The 12,922-nt window shown below is 40.0% G+C and overlaps 1 long non-coding RNA gene across 1 annotated transcript in view; it reads left to right on the top strand.

The window, feature by feature from the left end:
* The window catches only part of LOC140696613 (uncharacterized), a 43,455-nt gene extending 31,667 nt beyond the window's left edge, over positions 1 to 11,788 (top strand). The window contains exon 3 of the long non-coding RNA XR_012073116.1: positions 11,451 to 11,788. This is a non-coding gene — a long non-coding RNA (uncharacterized lncRNA). The remainder of the gene's footprint in view (positions 1 to 11,450) is intronic.
* The last annotated feature ends 1,134 nt before the right edge of the window (positions 11,789 to 12,922 follow it).

Genomic DNA, 12,922 nt, shown 5'->3' with positions numbered 1-12,922 from the left:
CTGGTCATTATCCCCAGAGTCATTAAATGAGATATTAACCCATCAAAGTAACTCAGGGGAAAAGATCATTGTGCTCTCTGAAAATGTAAAGTGCTATATAAATGCTTAACAGTAAAAACATCTTGGTACTGGATCATCTCCATTTTCTTTCTCCCTCCCTATTGAATTTTGCTTACAGTTGTACAGAATATCACAAAAGTAATAACTTAGCAGAGCATTTCAGGTTTTTCCATATTTGATCTTATTTGGACCTGACTCATAACAGCTGAATGAGCTACATTAGTTTACTAGACCCATTTTGCAGACGAGAAGACGGGGGTGGTCCGTGGCTCGCCCCTGGTCACCTGGCTGGGTCCACGCAGGGTTCTGTGAACCAGCCATTGCTGCTCACCCCTAGCACAAATGCAGCCTTCTGCATTGGAAAGTACCATCTGATTCTGTGGGAAGCCTTTCTATGGTATTTCAGAACAGAAATTCACTCTGCTACCTTTCATAAATCAAAGTGACTCTTTTAAACACAGTTTTCCCGGGAGGGTTGAGCTAGCTCTCACACAAACAGCTGTTTTATCAAGTGCTTTCTGAGAGGATGTGGCAGTTCCTCTGAGGCCTGAGGTGACAGTGCACTGCAGTTGCTGCCCTGCTTCCCTATAAAATTGTCACGATTTGGGGGAGGAGGAAAGGGTCCTCTCCCTTCAAAGATTCCCAAACCAGCCTTACTTTGGTTGTTCGAGCTTGCCAAACTTCCAACTCACTGTGATGCCCAACAGCCCGTCAGGTCAGTGCGAGAGGCATTTGTCTGTCCTCTCCGGGTGACGGACCTTCCCTCCAAACAAGCTGTGCCCATGATTGCCATGGTTTTCCGGACTGGATGAAATAAAAGATTTCTTCGTAATTCTGTTCTCTCTTTCCGCTTATCTTAGAAGCAAAATCGCAAGTTCACTTTCTTAGCACCTTTTACTACGTGCATTTCAGTGACCCCATTATAAAACAGTATGTATGTGTGATTTTCCTCTAAGGCATTTTTATTTTATATGTTTGCATTATATTATAATAGACTATAACAACAGCTGGGTCAGGGCTGAGAACAGTCACTGAGAATTCCCCGCGTCCTGCTTTTTCGGAGCGGCCGGCTGATGTCGCTCGGGCAGAAGCCCACGGGAAACCGGCGGCGGGCGCTGTGTACAGGTCATGCGTGTGGGGCTGTCCTCATTAAGCCTTCCCGGGCTCTGCTGAATAGCCGGACGCCTTCTCAGGAAGCTGCTTAGAAGATTGCTGGAGGGACTCCTGCTGTTACACTTAGTTGAGTTTCTCTCCTTTTTCTCCAAGTCATCCCCTTATTAGAGAATCCTGTAAAACCAGGAGGAAGGAGAGGCGAATTTTCTGGTTAGCTTATAGTCCTTCTGTCTCTCATTAAGGCCTCTTTCTTGGCGTGTTCTGTGATGTGAACTTGTGAACTCAGTACCGCTTACTTCGCCATCATTGCAAAATCAGCACTTAAAGATATCAAGGACCCAACAGCGACTCAGCTCTCAGGAGGCAGAACAAAAGCACAGGCCCATTGTACTCTCCTGCCTACTTGTCACTTTCTGCTGCTCGCAGTTGTTGGCATTTCAAGGAATAGGAATTGGACTATGGGATGCATTCTTACCCATCCTTGAGTTCCATGTATCATGGGTGAAGAACACCCTTTTTGGTTTCTGAAATGAATTCCGAGCACTTAGTAACAGGGAGCTGGGTTTTACAAATCAGTTATGCTTTCAGCCAGTGGGAAAACCCTCAGGATTACAGTATTAAACACAGTCAATATGGGGCAATGAAGAACAAAGTAAAATAGGAGGAAGGAGGAGGAAGGACTCCAGCTTAGGACAGTTCTGGGTGGTAGAAATGGTTAGGCTTGTTCAGTGGGTGGGGGTAGAGGGTGGGAAACCCCAGATCCTTTGTTCACATGACATGCTCTTGGACGTGGCCCCATGTCGCATCCCCGTACTCCTGGTACAGCCTGCAGGATTGACCCAAACTACCATGATCGTGAAACCTAGTGCTGATGACGCCTAAGTGTAAGATGAGGGTCAGCAAACTAGACCCCCAGGTCAAATTCAGCAGCTGCCTGTTTCTGTATATAAAATTTTTTTGAATACAGCCATCATTCATTTAGGTACTGCCTATGGCTGCTTTTATACAAGAACAACAGAATAGATGGAAAACCTAAAATATTTACTCCTGGTCCTTTATAGAAAACATCTGACCGCTGGAGAAGGGGCTATGGAGAGACAAGGTATGCTTGGCGGATTTATAATCAAGAGATGGGATGTGACAGACACTTTGGCTTCAGAACAAGTTACCCCAAAATGTAGTGAGTGGCATAAAATGACCATTTCTTGGGCTCCTGGATCCTATAGTTCAGAATAAGGTGCAGAGGGGATGTTTGTCTCCGCTTCATGATGTGTAAGGTCCCAGCTGGAAGAGTCAAAGGCTACATAACAGGCTTGGAAGCCTGGGGCTCCTCAGGCATCTCTCTCTGTGCTCTCTCCATGCAGTTTCTCCAGCATTTGTACTTGTTGGCTCAGGGGTCCCAGGGGTGTGTGTGTGTGAGAGAGAGAGAGAGAGAGAGACAGAGAGAGGGAGAGAGGGAGGCAGAGAGAGAGGCATGAAGGCTTTTGTGACCTGTCATCAGCTGCATAAGTCAGGCTTTATCACCTCCACTGTATCCTGTTGTTGAAGCAGTTAACATTCTGGACGGGAGACAACATAGACCCCACTTCTCAGTGCGGGAGTATCCATGTCTCATTTTAAGAAAAGCATACAGGAGTTACACATATCTCCATCTTTGTAATAGCTGCCACATGGGGTAGACCCCTCACCCAGAGCACCCCTGTCGACTTATCCTCACTACTGTCTTTCCTTTGTTACCCACACATGCCTGCCATACTCAGGACAACCTCCCCCGAGATGGCCTGCTTGCTAGCACTCTCCCCTTCCAACCTGACCTACACACAGGCCAGATCCATCTGTCTCTGCAGGAGTCACTGCCTTCCTCTGAAGCCTTTGATCTTTCCCATTCTTAGACAGTTTCCTGGTCCCCAGCCTCTCCTGCAGTCATGTTCCCCTCCATAAACTGTCCCTGCAGCCTTAACTGGGCTCCTTCATAGCCCCTAGACACACAGTCCTTTCCTAGTTGGGCCCACCTGCCCCAGTATCCTCTGTCCTAAATGGATTTATCTTTGTCCAGTCACATCCTTTAAGGCTAATCTCAAGTGTCACATCTTCTTTGAGCCCTTCCCCCACCACTCTGTCTCTGATGAACTCTCCTTTCTCACGCGCGTTGCCCATAGCACACACACGGTACTCGGCAAGTGCCACCCTGCTCACGACGAGGAACTCCAGCTTATACTTGTTTGTGTTCCTCTTGTGCTTCAACACCAAGTAAACATTTGTTGACGCTGATCTGCAGAGTTCTTAAATTTCTTGTGGGTGAGCCTGCTACCAAGTAAATACAGCAGCTTTTCAGGCTCACATTTAAATTCTCCCTGTGTGTATCTGCTGTGAATAAGAAAGGAAGTAGAGAAACACACTGGCTCGTTCTTCTGAAGATGTTTAGATTCCCATCAGAAGTAAATGTAAGAGATTTCACAAATAAGATACTAAATTTCTAGTTTTAAACTGTATGAACAGACCAGTGCTGTTGCTTATCCTAATTCTATAAAATATATGGTTAGCAAGTAAAAAGCCAAAGGAAAAAAGAGAAATGGGAATAGAGAGGGGTGGGACAGAATTTACCTTAAATGACTAAGGAAATCTTACCCTAAATCAGCTCTGTCTTACCTTCAAGAAAATAGTAAGAAAACTGGTTCAAGTGAGTGGTTCACACCCCTCTGAATTTCCTATTTAGCTCTACTAGGTCAGCCACGCTAAACGTGTGCCAAAAGATGGTGTTTGTTTCTGTTTGGTTCCTAAATGAATTAATTTCTCTGGTTGCCTTGAATTCTCTTAGTTATTTTTCCATCAAAGTTAGCAATCAGTGTATCATGGATGTTGGAGAAAGATCATCTTCTCACACACATACACACACACAAAATCTATTTTTGTCTGGTTTGCCATTTCTGTGACTGGTATGTAATAGTTCCTCTCTAGATGGCTCACAGTTCATTAAGGGGTTGTTCAATTTATTAGGAACCAATCATGCATTTATACATTCTTTTATGTGAAGTGCACTTTTAAATGTTAGACCATACACTAATCAAGTTGAAAATGATAATGAGAGCACGTTCACATTGTTAAGGGAAATGACCCAATGCACTTAGAGTGAAGACATATTTGAACTACAATTTGCACTTTTCATCACAATGTTGAAGAATCCCAGCAAGGGTCAGGATGCTGTTGGCAACTGCCTTGGGAGGATTCGATTAGCATCACGTGTAGAGCCAGACCTTCCTCACTTCACTGTCACTTTGTTTTCCATTATCTGTGAAAATACAGCAGGAAGTGGGGAGGCAGAATTTGGAACAAACAAAAGAGAATTTTGTAGAATGACCAAGAGTCAAGTTTGGATCATTTGTAAGTAGTGGAGAGAGGAGTAGATGTGTGGATGACCTCAAACTATTGAGTCTGAAAATAATGTGTATTGATGTTTGGAACACATTTTGGCGCATGGTTTTAAGTTGAATGGAATTTGCTTTAAAAACAGTGATGAAGCAACACTGTAGAGGCATCAACTCAAGAGCAACTGGAAGTGTCCGCTTCTGCCATTTTGGCCCCATTGCTCCCTGTCTTCCACTGCGCTTTGGCACTGAGTCTGCTGAAACTCAGGTCCCAGGGGAAGAGGAATTTGAACCACACTTCCGTGGAAGAGGGGAGGGGTAGGTTTCTTGAGTTCTCGTCTGTCTTATAAACAATGCACTAAGCAAATATCTTAGAATAGGTAGAGACAATCAGTAAATCTGAAATAATGTAACCTTACATAAAGTTTATTTTAAGGGTAAATTATATTTCTGGACATTCTAGTATGAGAATGAATTGCCTTTGCTGTATAAATGCTTCCTGAGGCAGGCAAGGAAGACAGAGAGGAATAGATGCTGTGTGTGTAGGTGGGGGCTGAGGGGCACACCAAGCAGGGGAGAATAGGAGTCCTTTTCCCTCTAGGGAACTTCTGGAACCAGGCTCTTGCCTTGTCTCTCTCTACATTGTCATGTAATTGCCATCACCTGGCAAGCTCAGCTCTGCTGACCATTTTGTACTTACTTAAAACATCCTAAACATCATTCAGTAGAAGCTTATGAGCTGCTGAATAACTGGCAGTGAATCCAGATGAGCAGTGTCAAGCAAGCGTGGTTGTAATGGGACACACCTCAGACAGGGAGCGCTATCAGGATCTGCCTCAGCTTGGGGAACTGGACCAACCTGGGATCTCTAAGGCTCCTTCAACTCTAACATTCTGTTAGTCTAATGTATTATTTTAGTTTTCATTTAGGAATAAACCAAGAAACACGGAAATGGATCAAGGACATTATTGTAACTCTGACATTTTAAACAAAAGTGTTATTCATGTTTTATCTCATGTCATCTGCATAATGTCCCCTAGCTAACTGTTGGAATTCTTATTGGGCTGATGAGAAAAATAAAATGCCCACAGCCCCAGAGAAAGTGATGGAGTTTGGGGTCTCAGTTTGCAATGTCTGAGTCCCAAGACCGTGGACATGGCCACTGAGCTGTACTGCCCCAACCAGTCAGCAGTGTCATCTATTGTGTATTTAACAAAACAGCAGACAGTTAGCGTAACCTGCCTTGGAGTGCTTCTCTGTCTTAGGGCTTTGGGACTTAGTAAAACAGTTGATATTCTAGTACCTCCTTGTCATAGTTTTATAGCCATTTATCTCTAACACAAAAATGTCATTTGCACAACCTTTAGATTCCAGAAAATTATCTAGGTCACTAAGTATGTCAGCTGTCATAATGCAGCAGCTAATTCTTCCAAAAACAGATATCTGTTTTTCAGAATTGCTGTTGGCAATAAACCTGAGCTAGACCACCCATCTTCTCTTAGCTGGACATTCATCACTACATGGAAAATAATTTTGTTCTTTCAAAATCTTCAGCCACCAGTGGGCTCATTTTCTCCTTCTGCACATTGTGTTGAAGTTGCTGCTTGGAAAATAACCAGCCATAATTATTTATTTATGTACACATTTCTGAAACATGTTATAATCTGGTCAAACTGCCTTGGAAAGTTCTGATAAGTTGGTTTGCCTAAAAGTCCATCAGGTTGCTCCTTAAATGTTTTGTTCCTGATGAATATTTCTAAAAATCTTTGTACTAAAGAGATCTTCTTTATAATTCCTCCAAATGGTGTCTCCTGTGCCTTTTTTTCTGATTTTGTTAACAAAATTGCTAGTTTTGTTTATCTCTCTCGTTTCTTTGCTCCACATTGTTCTTTTTTTTCTTGGTTATGCACATAATGCATGTCATTATTGGAAAATCAGAAATCATAAATAAGGAAAAGAAGAAGAGGGAGATGAGGGAAAAGAAAGGAAAAAAGGAGAGAAAAAAATCTGTGTTTCTGTCTTTCAGTGTATATACCCCTCTCCCAACCATATAAATATGCATAGACTTTTTTTTTACCAAAATAAGGCAGTACTACTTTAACAGCTTTTTTGGTGAATAATTGACATATCATAAATTGTACATTTAAAAAATGTACAATTTAATGTGTTGACGTGTATACATCTATGAAACCATCACCGCAATTAAGAGTGAATCACCCCCTAAGTTTTCTATGCTCAATTGTCGTTCCCCCCCGACCCAGTTCCATTTTCAGGAAACACTAGATCTGCTTTCTGTCACTTTGGATTAGTTTAAATTTTCTAGAATTCTGTATAAATAGTATGATACATTATGCACTCTGATTTCTTTTCTGGCTTCCACTCTTTTCTTCCACTCAGAGTAATGATCTTGAGATTCTTCCATGTGGGAGCACGATCAGTAGTTGATTCCTTTTCATTGCTGAGTAGAATCCTATTGTATGACTATATTACAGTTTATATTTTTACTTCTTAAGGACATTTGGTTTGTTTCCTCTGTAATTTATTATAAATAAAGCTTCCATGAACATTTGTGTACAAGTCTTTTTATGGACATACATTTTATTTCTCTGGGGTAAATGCCTAGGAATGGGAACGACTACATCATATCACAGTTGTATGTGTAACTTTTTAAGAAACTGTCAAATTGTTTCCAAGTACTTACACCACTTTTCATCCTCACCAGCAGTGTAGGAGAGTTCCAGTCTCTCCATGTCTTTGCCAACACTTGGTACTGTCAGTTTAAAATTTTTTAGCTATTCTAATAGATGTACAATGGTGTCTCATTCTAATTTTAATTTGTATTTCCTAACTACTAATGTTGTTAAGCATCTTTTTGTGTGCTTATTTGCCATCATATACCTTCTTCACTCATTTTCTTATTGTTGAGTTTTGGTAGTTCTTATATTCTGGGATACAAGTCCTGTATCAGGTACATGACTTGCAAATATTTTCTCCAAGTCTGTGGTGTGTCTTTGCATTCCCTAGTGTCTTTTAGAGAGCAGGAAATTTTCATTTTGATGTAGTCAGTTTATTAACTTTTAATTCTTATTTCATTTATTTATTTTTTGGTGAGGAGGGGAGGCAATTAGTTTTATTTATTTATTTATTTATTTATTTATTTATTTATTTATTTATTTATTTATAGTGGAGGCACTGGGGATTGAACCCAGGACCTTGTTTATGCTAAGCACACACTCTACTGCTGAGCTATATACCTTCTCCCCTTATTAATTTTTTAAATTCTTTGGTGTCATGTATAAGAAATCTTTGTCTAACCTAAAGTCATAAAGGTTTTCTCCTATATTTTTTTCTAGAAATCTTACAGTTTAAAATTTTACCTTTAGTTCTATCATCTAGTTTAATTTTTACATGGTTTGAGGTATGTATCAAAGATCTTCTCCTCACTCTCCTCCTTTTCTCCCCCCTCTTCCTCCCCCTTTTCCCCCTCCCCTCCTCTCTCCCCTTCCTCCACCCACTCTTCCTCCTCCTTCTCCTCCTCCTCCTCTCTCTCTGTCTCTCTCTCTCTCTCTCGCTTATGGTATTCAATTGTTCAGCATCATTTGTTGAGAATACTATCCTTTCTCTACATCTTTGCAATAATTCTTGTCCATAGATGCATGGGTATATTATTGGAATCTCTATTCTGTTACATTTGTCTAACTTTACAGCAGTACCACACTGTCTTTATTACTGGATCTTTATAATAAATTTTGAAATCAGGCAATGTTAGTTCTCCAACTTTTTTCTTCTTCTTCAGAGTTGTTTTGACTATTCTAGGTCCTTTCCATTTCATTCCATATGAACTTTATAAACAGATTGTCAAATAATATTAAAAAGCCTGCTGGGATTTTAACTGGGATTACTTGGAATCTTTAGATAAATTTGAGGAGAATTAACTTCTTAGTGATATTGAGTCTTCTGACCCATGAACATGGGGTTCAACTCAATTTATTTAGGTCTTTTAAAACCTCTTTTAATGTTTTTACAGTTTTTAATGCACAGAACTTTCATATTTTTGTCAGATTAACTGTTAGGCTATTATTAATGATTTTTTAAAGTCTCAGTTTCTAATTGCTCTTTGCTAATATGTAGTATATAGTAAATTTTTTTTATATATTGAGCCTGTATCCTGCAACCTTGCTAAACTCACATGTTAGCCCCAGTAGCCTTTCTTACAGATTTAATTATATTCTATGTAGGTGATCATGTTGTCTGCAAAGACATCTTTACTTGTATCTTCCTAATCTGGATGCCTTTTGTTTCTTTTTCTTGCCATACTGTACTGGCTAGGTACCTTTGTCTTGTTCCTGATCTTAGGAGGAAAGCTTTCAGTCTTTTACCATTAAGTGTGATGTTCTTTGTAGGTTCTTTGTAGATACCCTTTATTAGGTTGAGGAAGTTAACTTTTATTGCTTGTTTTGTGAGAGTTCTTCTCAGAAATGGATATTGGATTTTGTCAAATGCTTATCTATGTTATTGAGATGATCGTAGGGCCTTTTCTTTTAATGTGTGTTTATATTGTGAATTACATTGATTGATTTTCATGGCAGTGTCATGATATATTATAATGCTATATAATGTCATTATATATTAAAACATATTGTCAAATTTGACTTGCTAAATTTTTGTTTCAAATTTTTGTATCTGTGTTAATGAGGGCTATTTGCCGGTAGTTTTCTTGTAGTATTTTTGTCAGATTTTGGTATCAGGGTAATCTTGATCTCATAGGATGTGTTTGGAAGTTTTATCTTCTTTTCAGTTTCTGGAAGTTTGTGTGGAATTGGTATTATTTCTTCTTTAATTATTTGGTAGAATTCACTGGTAAAGCAATTTGGGCCTAGAGTTTTCTGTGTTGGAAGATTTTAAACTCCAGATTCAATGTCTTTAATAGGTATAGGGCTATTCAGGTTGTGTGTTTCTCCTTGAGTGAACTTTGGTTTTTTGTGTCTTCCAAGGAATTTATCCATCTCTTCTGTATGGTTGAACTTACTGGCATAAAGTTATTCACAATATTCCCTCTATTATCCTTTTAATGAGATCTGTAGGGAAGTCATGACTCTCATTTCTGAGTTTAGTAATTTGGTCTTTACTTTTTTTCTCCCTGTCAAGGTCGTAAACTAAGATGGTAGTAGGGTTCACCTTGTTTATTTTCCACTTCTGGAAAATCACTAGTCTTGGTTGACTAATGTTCAGTATCTCAAAAATTGTTCATATATTGTGTTCATTTTTTGGTTGTTTCTAGTAGGAGGGTAAATTTGGTTCTTGTTACTTCTTGGACAGAAGCAGAATTTCCTACACACTGTTTTTGAAATCTAACTTTTTCACTCTAAAATATTTAAATAATTTATTTTGACATCAGTAAGTAACTTCCACAGCAGTATTTTAAATGGCTATGTAATATTCCACCATTTGGACAGACCAGAACTTTCTAAACCAATCTTATGTTATTGAATTTTATATTGTCTCCAATTTGTCCGTCATTACAAACAATGTTAGGATAAATGTTTTGAAGCTAAAGATTTATAAACTTCTCTAATTACCTCTGTAAGAGAAATTCCTAGAAGTATATTCTTGATCAAAGTTATACACAGCTCTGATGAATTTTATGTATTTTGTAAAACTGCCCTCCAGAAAGTTTGTGCATTTTTGTTTGTTTTACTTGTTAACTTGCTCAGTTGTTACTGTATCTTTTCTTGCTCATTTGTTGCTGTGTCTCATTCTTCCCCCTCTTTTCTTTGATTCTGTCTTATCCTTGATTTTTTTTGCCCGCAGCATTTTCTTATAAAATCATACAGTTTACATTTTCTCAGAAAAGGAAGGGAAAAGCCATGTGGATTGAAAATACAACTTTATTCAGTTTGCTTTCATGACCTCCAGAACTGTAGAAAACCTGATCCAAGATCCTGCCGTCCCAGCTGGTGTTTCCTCACTGGTGGCTACTCTCCCACAGTTCTCCTTTCCGAGTCCAAGCTTTATGGCTCAGCTAAAGAAAAATGTCACCACCATGGGAAAACAGCAGGGTGACAGATACTGCTAGAGTGAGCAAGACATTGGGGCATAACAGAGACTATCTGGTGCATCAGAAGCAGGCTGGCTTGGAGAGATTTTTTTTTTCCATGACTCTTTCCTATCTCCAAAATGTGCTGTGACTCAACTTCATATTGTAGCTCTCTGAGGGACACAGAGAAACCTACAAGAGGCCCATGCCTCCCTCCCAGCTGGGGGAAGGACTGAATTCTTGGCAGGTGTTGTAAAAAGAGGAGATCAAGAATCACCAAGGGAAGAAACATGGCCCAGGAACGAAAGATTAATGATGGTGCCTCACTCACAGGCAATTCCAGTTGAAACTGAATTTTGAAGTCTGCAAGCAAACAACAATGTGGCAACACAAGGCTAATAGCTACTTTCTTTTTTAAAATTCCAAAAAGATTCGGTACTTACAGGAGATTCTTTGTAATATTTTGAATTACTTTAGTGATTATAATTAAAAGAAGGTGGGTCCTTGTTTTATTTACTTCTATAACAGTTAATGGAAAAGCATCCGATGTAATTTCCTTATTCTTAATTACACCTTTGTACACCTTTTGGGGGTGTGAGGTTCTTGAGCAGTTGATACAGTGTGGCTATAGCCTGGAGTGGGTTGGGAGATGAGGAGGGCAGGTAAGAGCTGCCTTTGGAGTCAGACATGGTTCTGAATCCCAGCTCTGCTCTTAGAGCTATGTAACCTGGTACAAATCGCTTAACTTGTTAAACCTCAGTTTCCTTATCTGTAACACACAGATGATATTCCCATTAGAGGTTGTTGTAAAAGTAAAAGAGCTAATGCAGCATGTCTATAAAGGCCAGAAACATAGACGGTATTATTTTTTGCAGATTGAAGATGCTGTTGATGACATCGTTTGCCCAGGATTAGGGTCACCCTGTATATGTGAGTCCTTATCACTGGGCACAGGGTGAGCCCTTGATAAAAATGCTGCCTATTCTAAGTTACGTGGTAACGTGGGGGCACTGGTATTAGGCTTCTTTTTTAGCGATGGAAATACAGTTGACTTTGAGGGGACCACCAACAGCATTATTGGTCATTTGTGTAATAATATAAGAGAGGGGAGAGTGTGATGTAAACCTCACTGTGCTCTTGGAAGGTGAACGATCATCAGGGCCTTTGCTATGGACAAGGGGTAAGGCCCTTTTGTTTAATTGAGACTTGTGATGGTTATAGAGTTGAGTTTGAAGATAGGACTGGAGGGAGCTGAAATCTTCTGGATGCTGAAGGAAGAAGAGTGCTTGTGGGCGCTAGAAGGTGGTGAGAAGAGGCTGGAGGAGAGAGGGGAAAGAGGAGTTGGCCCAAGGCGCTGGACTCTGCCTTCTGTGGAGTCGGGCAGCCTCTGGTAAACCCACTGAGGGAGTGGCCGCAAGGTCCCTCAAGAACAGAGGTACCTGACATTCCGCGTCGAGTTGTCAAATGGCTCCTCCATTGCTCACCATCTTTCAGGAGATTGTGTCCCTCACGCTATTCCATAACACTGCCCTGCTCGAACCTTTCCACGGACTCCCATCTGAGCCCATCTCCTCCACTCTCTCCCTCCCCCTCAAACCCAGCCTCACTGCCTCCTGTCTCTTCCTGGGACACATCAAGCAAGCTCCCTGATGGTGGGCCTTTGCAGATACTGTTCCACTTGCCAAGTTCACCCTTCACCTGATTCAGGTCGAAGTCCCAAAGTCACCTTCTAACACCTTCTTTGACCACAGTGTATAGAACAGTGACTACTTCCCCGCTGTACCCTCTCCCAGTGATGCCTTGGAGCTGGCTCATGTGGGTGTGTAAGAACTGATTGTTAAATTTGCAGGAATTTCACAAGATGACAATTAAATATAACATTATTAAGCATCGAATTATATAATTAATTAAGTAGATTATACTAAATTATATTAGCAAATAAACTATGCTAAAAGCAAAGGTAGTAAATACTGTGAATGACACAGTTTAAACTTAAAAGTGTGTCATGTCTGGAGCTATTACATGGTGAGAAGCACAAAAAAGTTGGAAAAATATCCTTCTGTGAGTCAAAAACTATTTTCCAAGTCAGCAAATAAGTCATTCACAGCATTGAAGAATGAGTAGATTTTTTACGTACATCTTTATTATTTCACTTTTGTTTTCCTATTAATGTACACAGAATTATCATTCAGCATTCATGCTGGAACTGCACTCATGTATCCACTGCAATGAGAAGGTAGCTATGAGTGTAAGAGTTTGGCAAAAATCAGAGAATCAGTAAGTTATATGGAATTTATAATGAAGAGCATTATGTATTTTATTATTATTTATAAATTGAGTGCTACAA

Source organism: Vicugna pacos, chromosome 5, assembly GCF_048564905.1.
Source record: "Vicugna pacos chromosome 5, VicPac4, whole genome shotgun sequence".
In the NCBI taxonomy this organism is placed as follows: Eukaryota; Metazoa; Chordata; class Mammalia; order Artiodactyla; family Camelidae; genus Vicugna; species Vicugna pacos.
The sequence above is the reverse complement of the archived record's forward strand: the minus strand, read 5'-3'. Positions and strand labels throughout refer to the sequence as shown.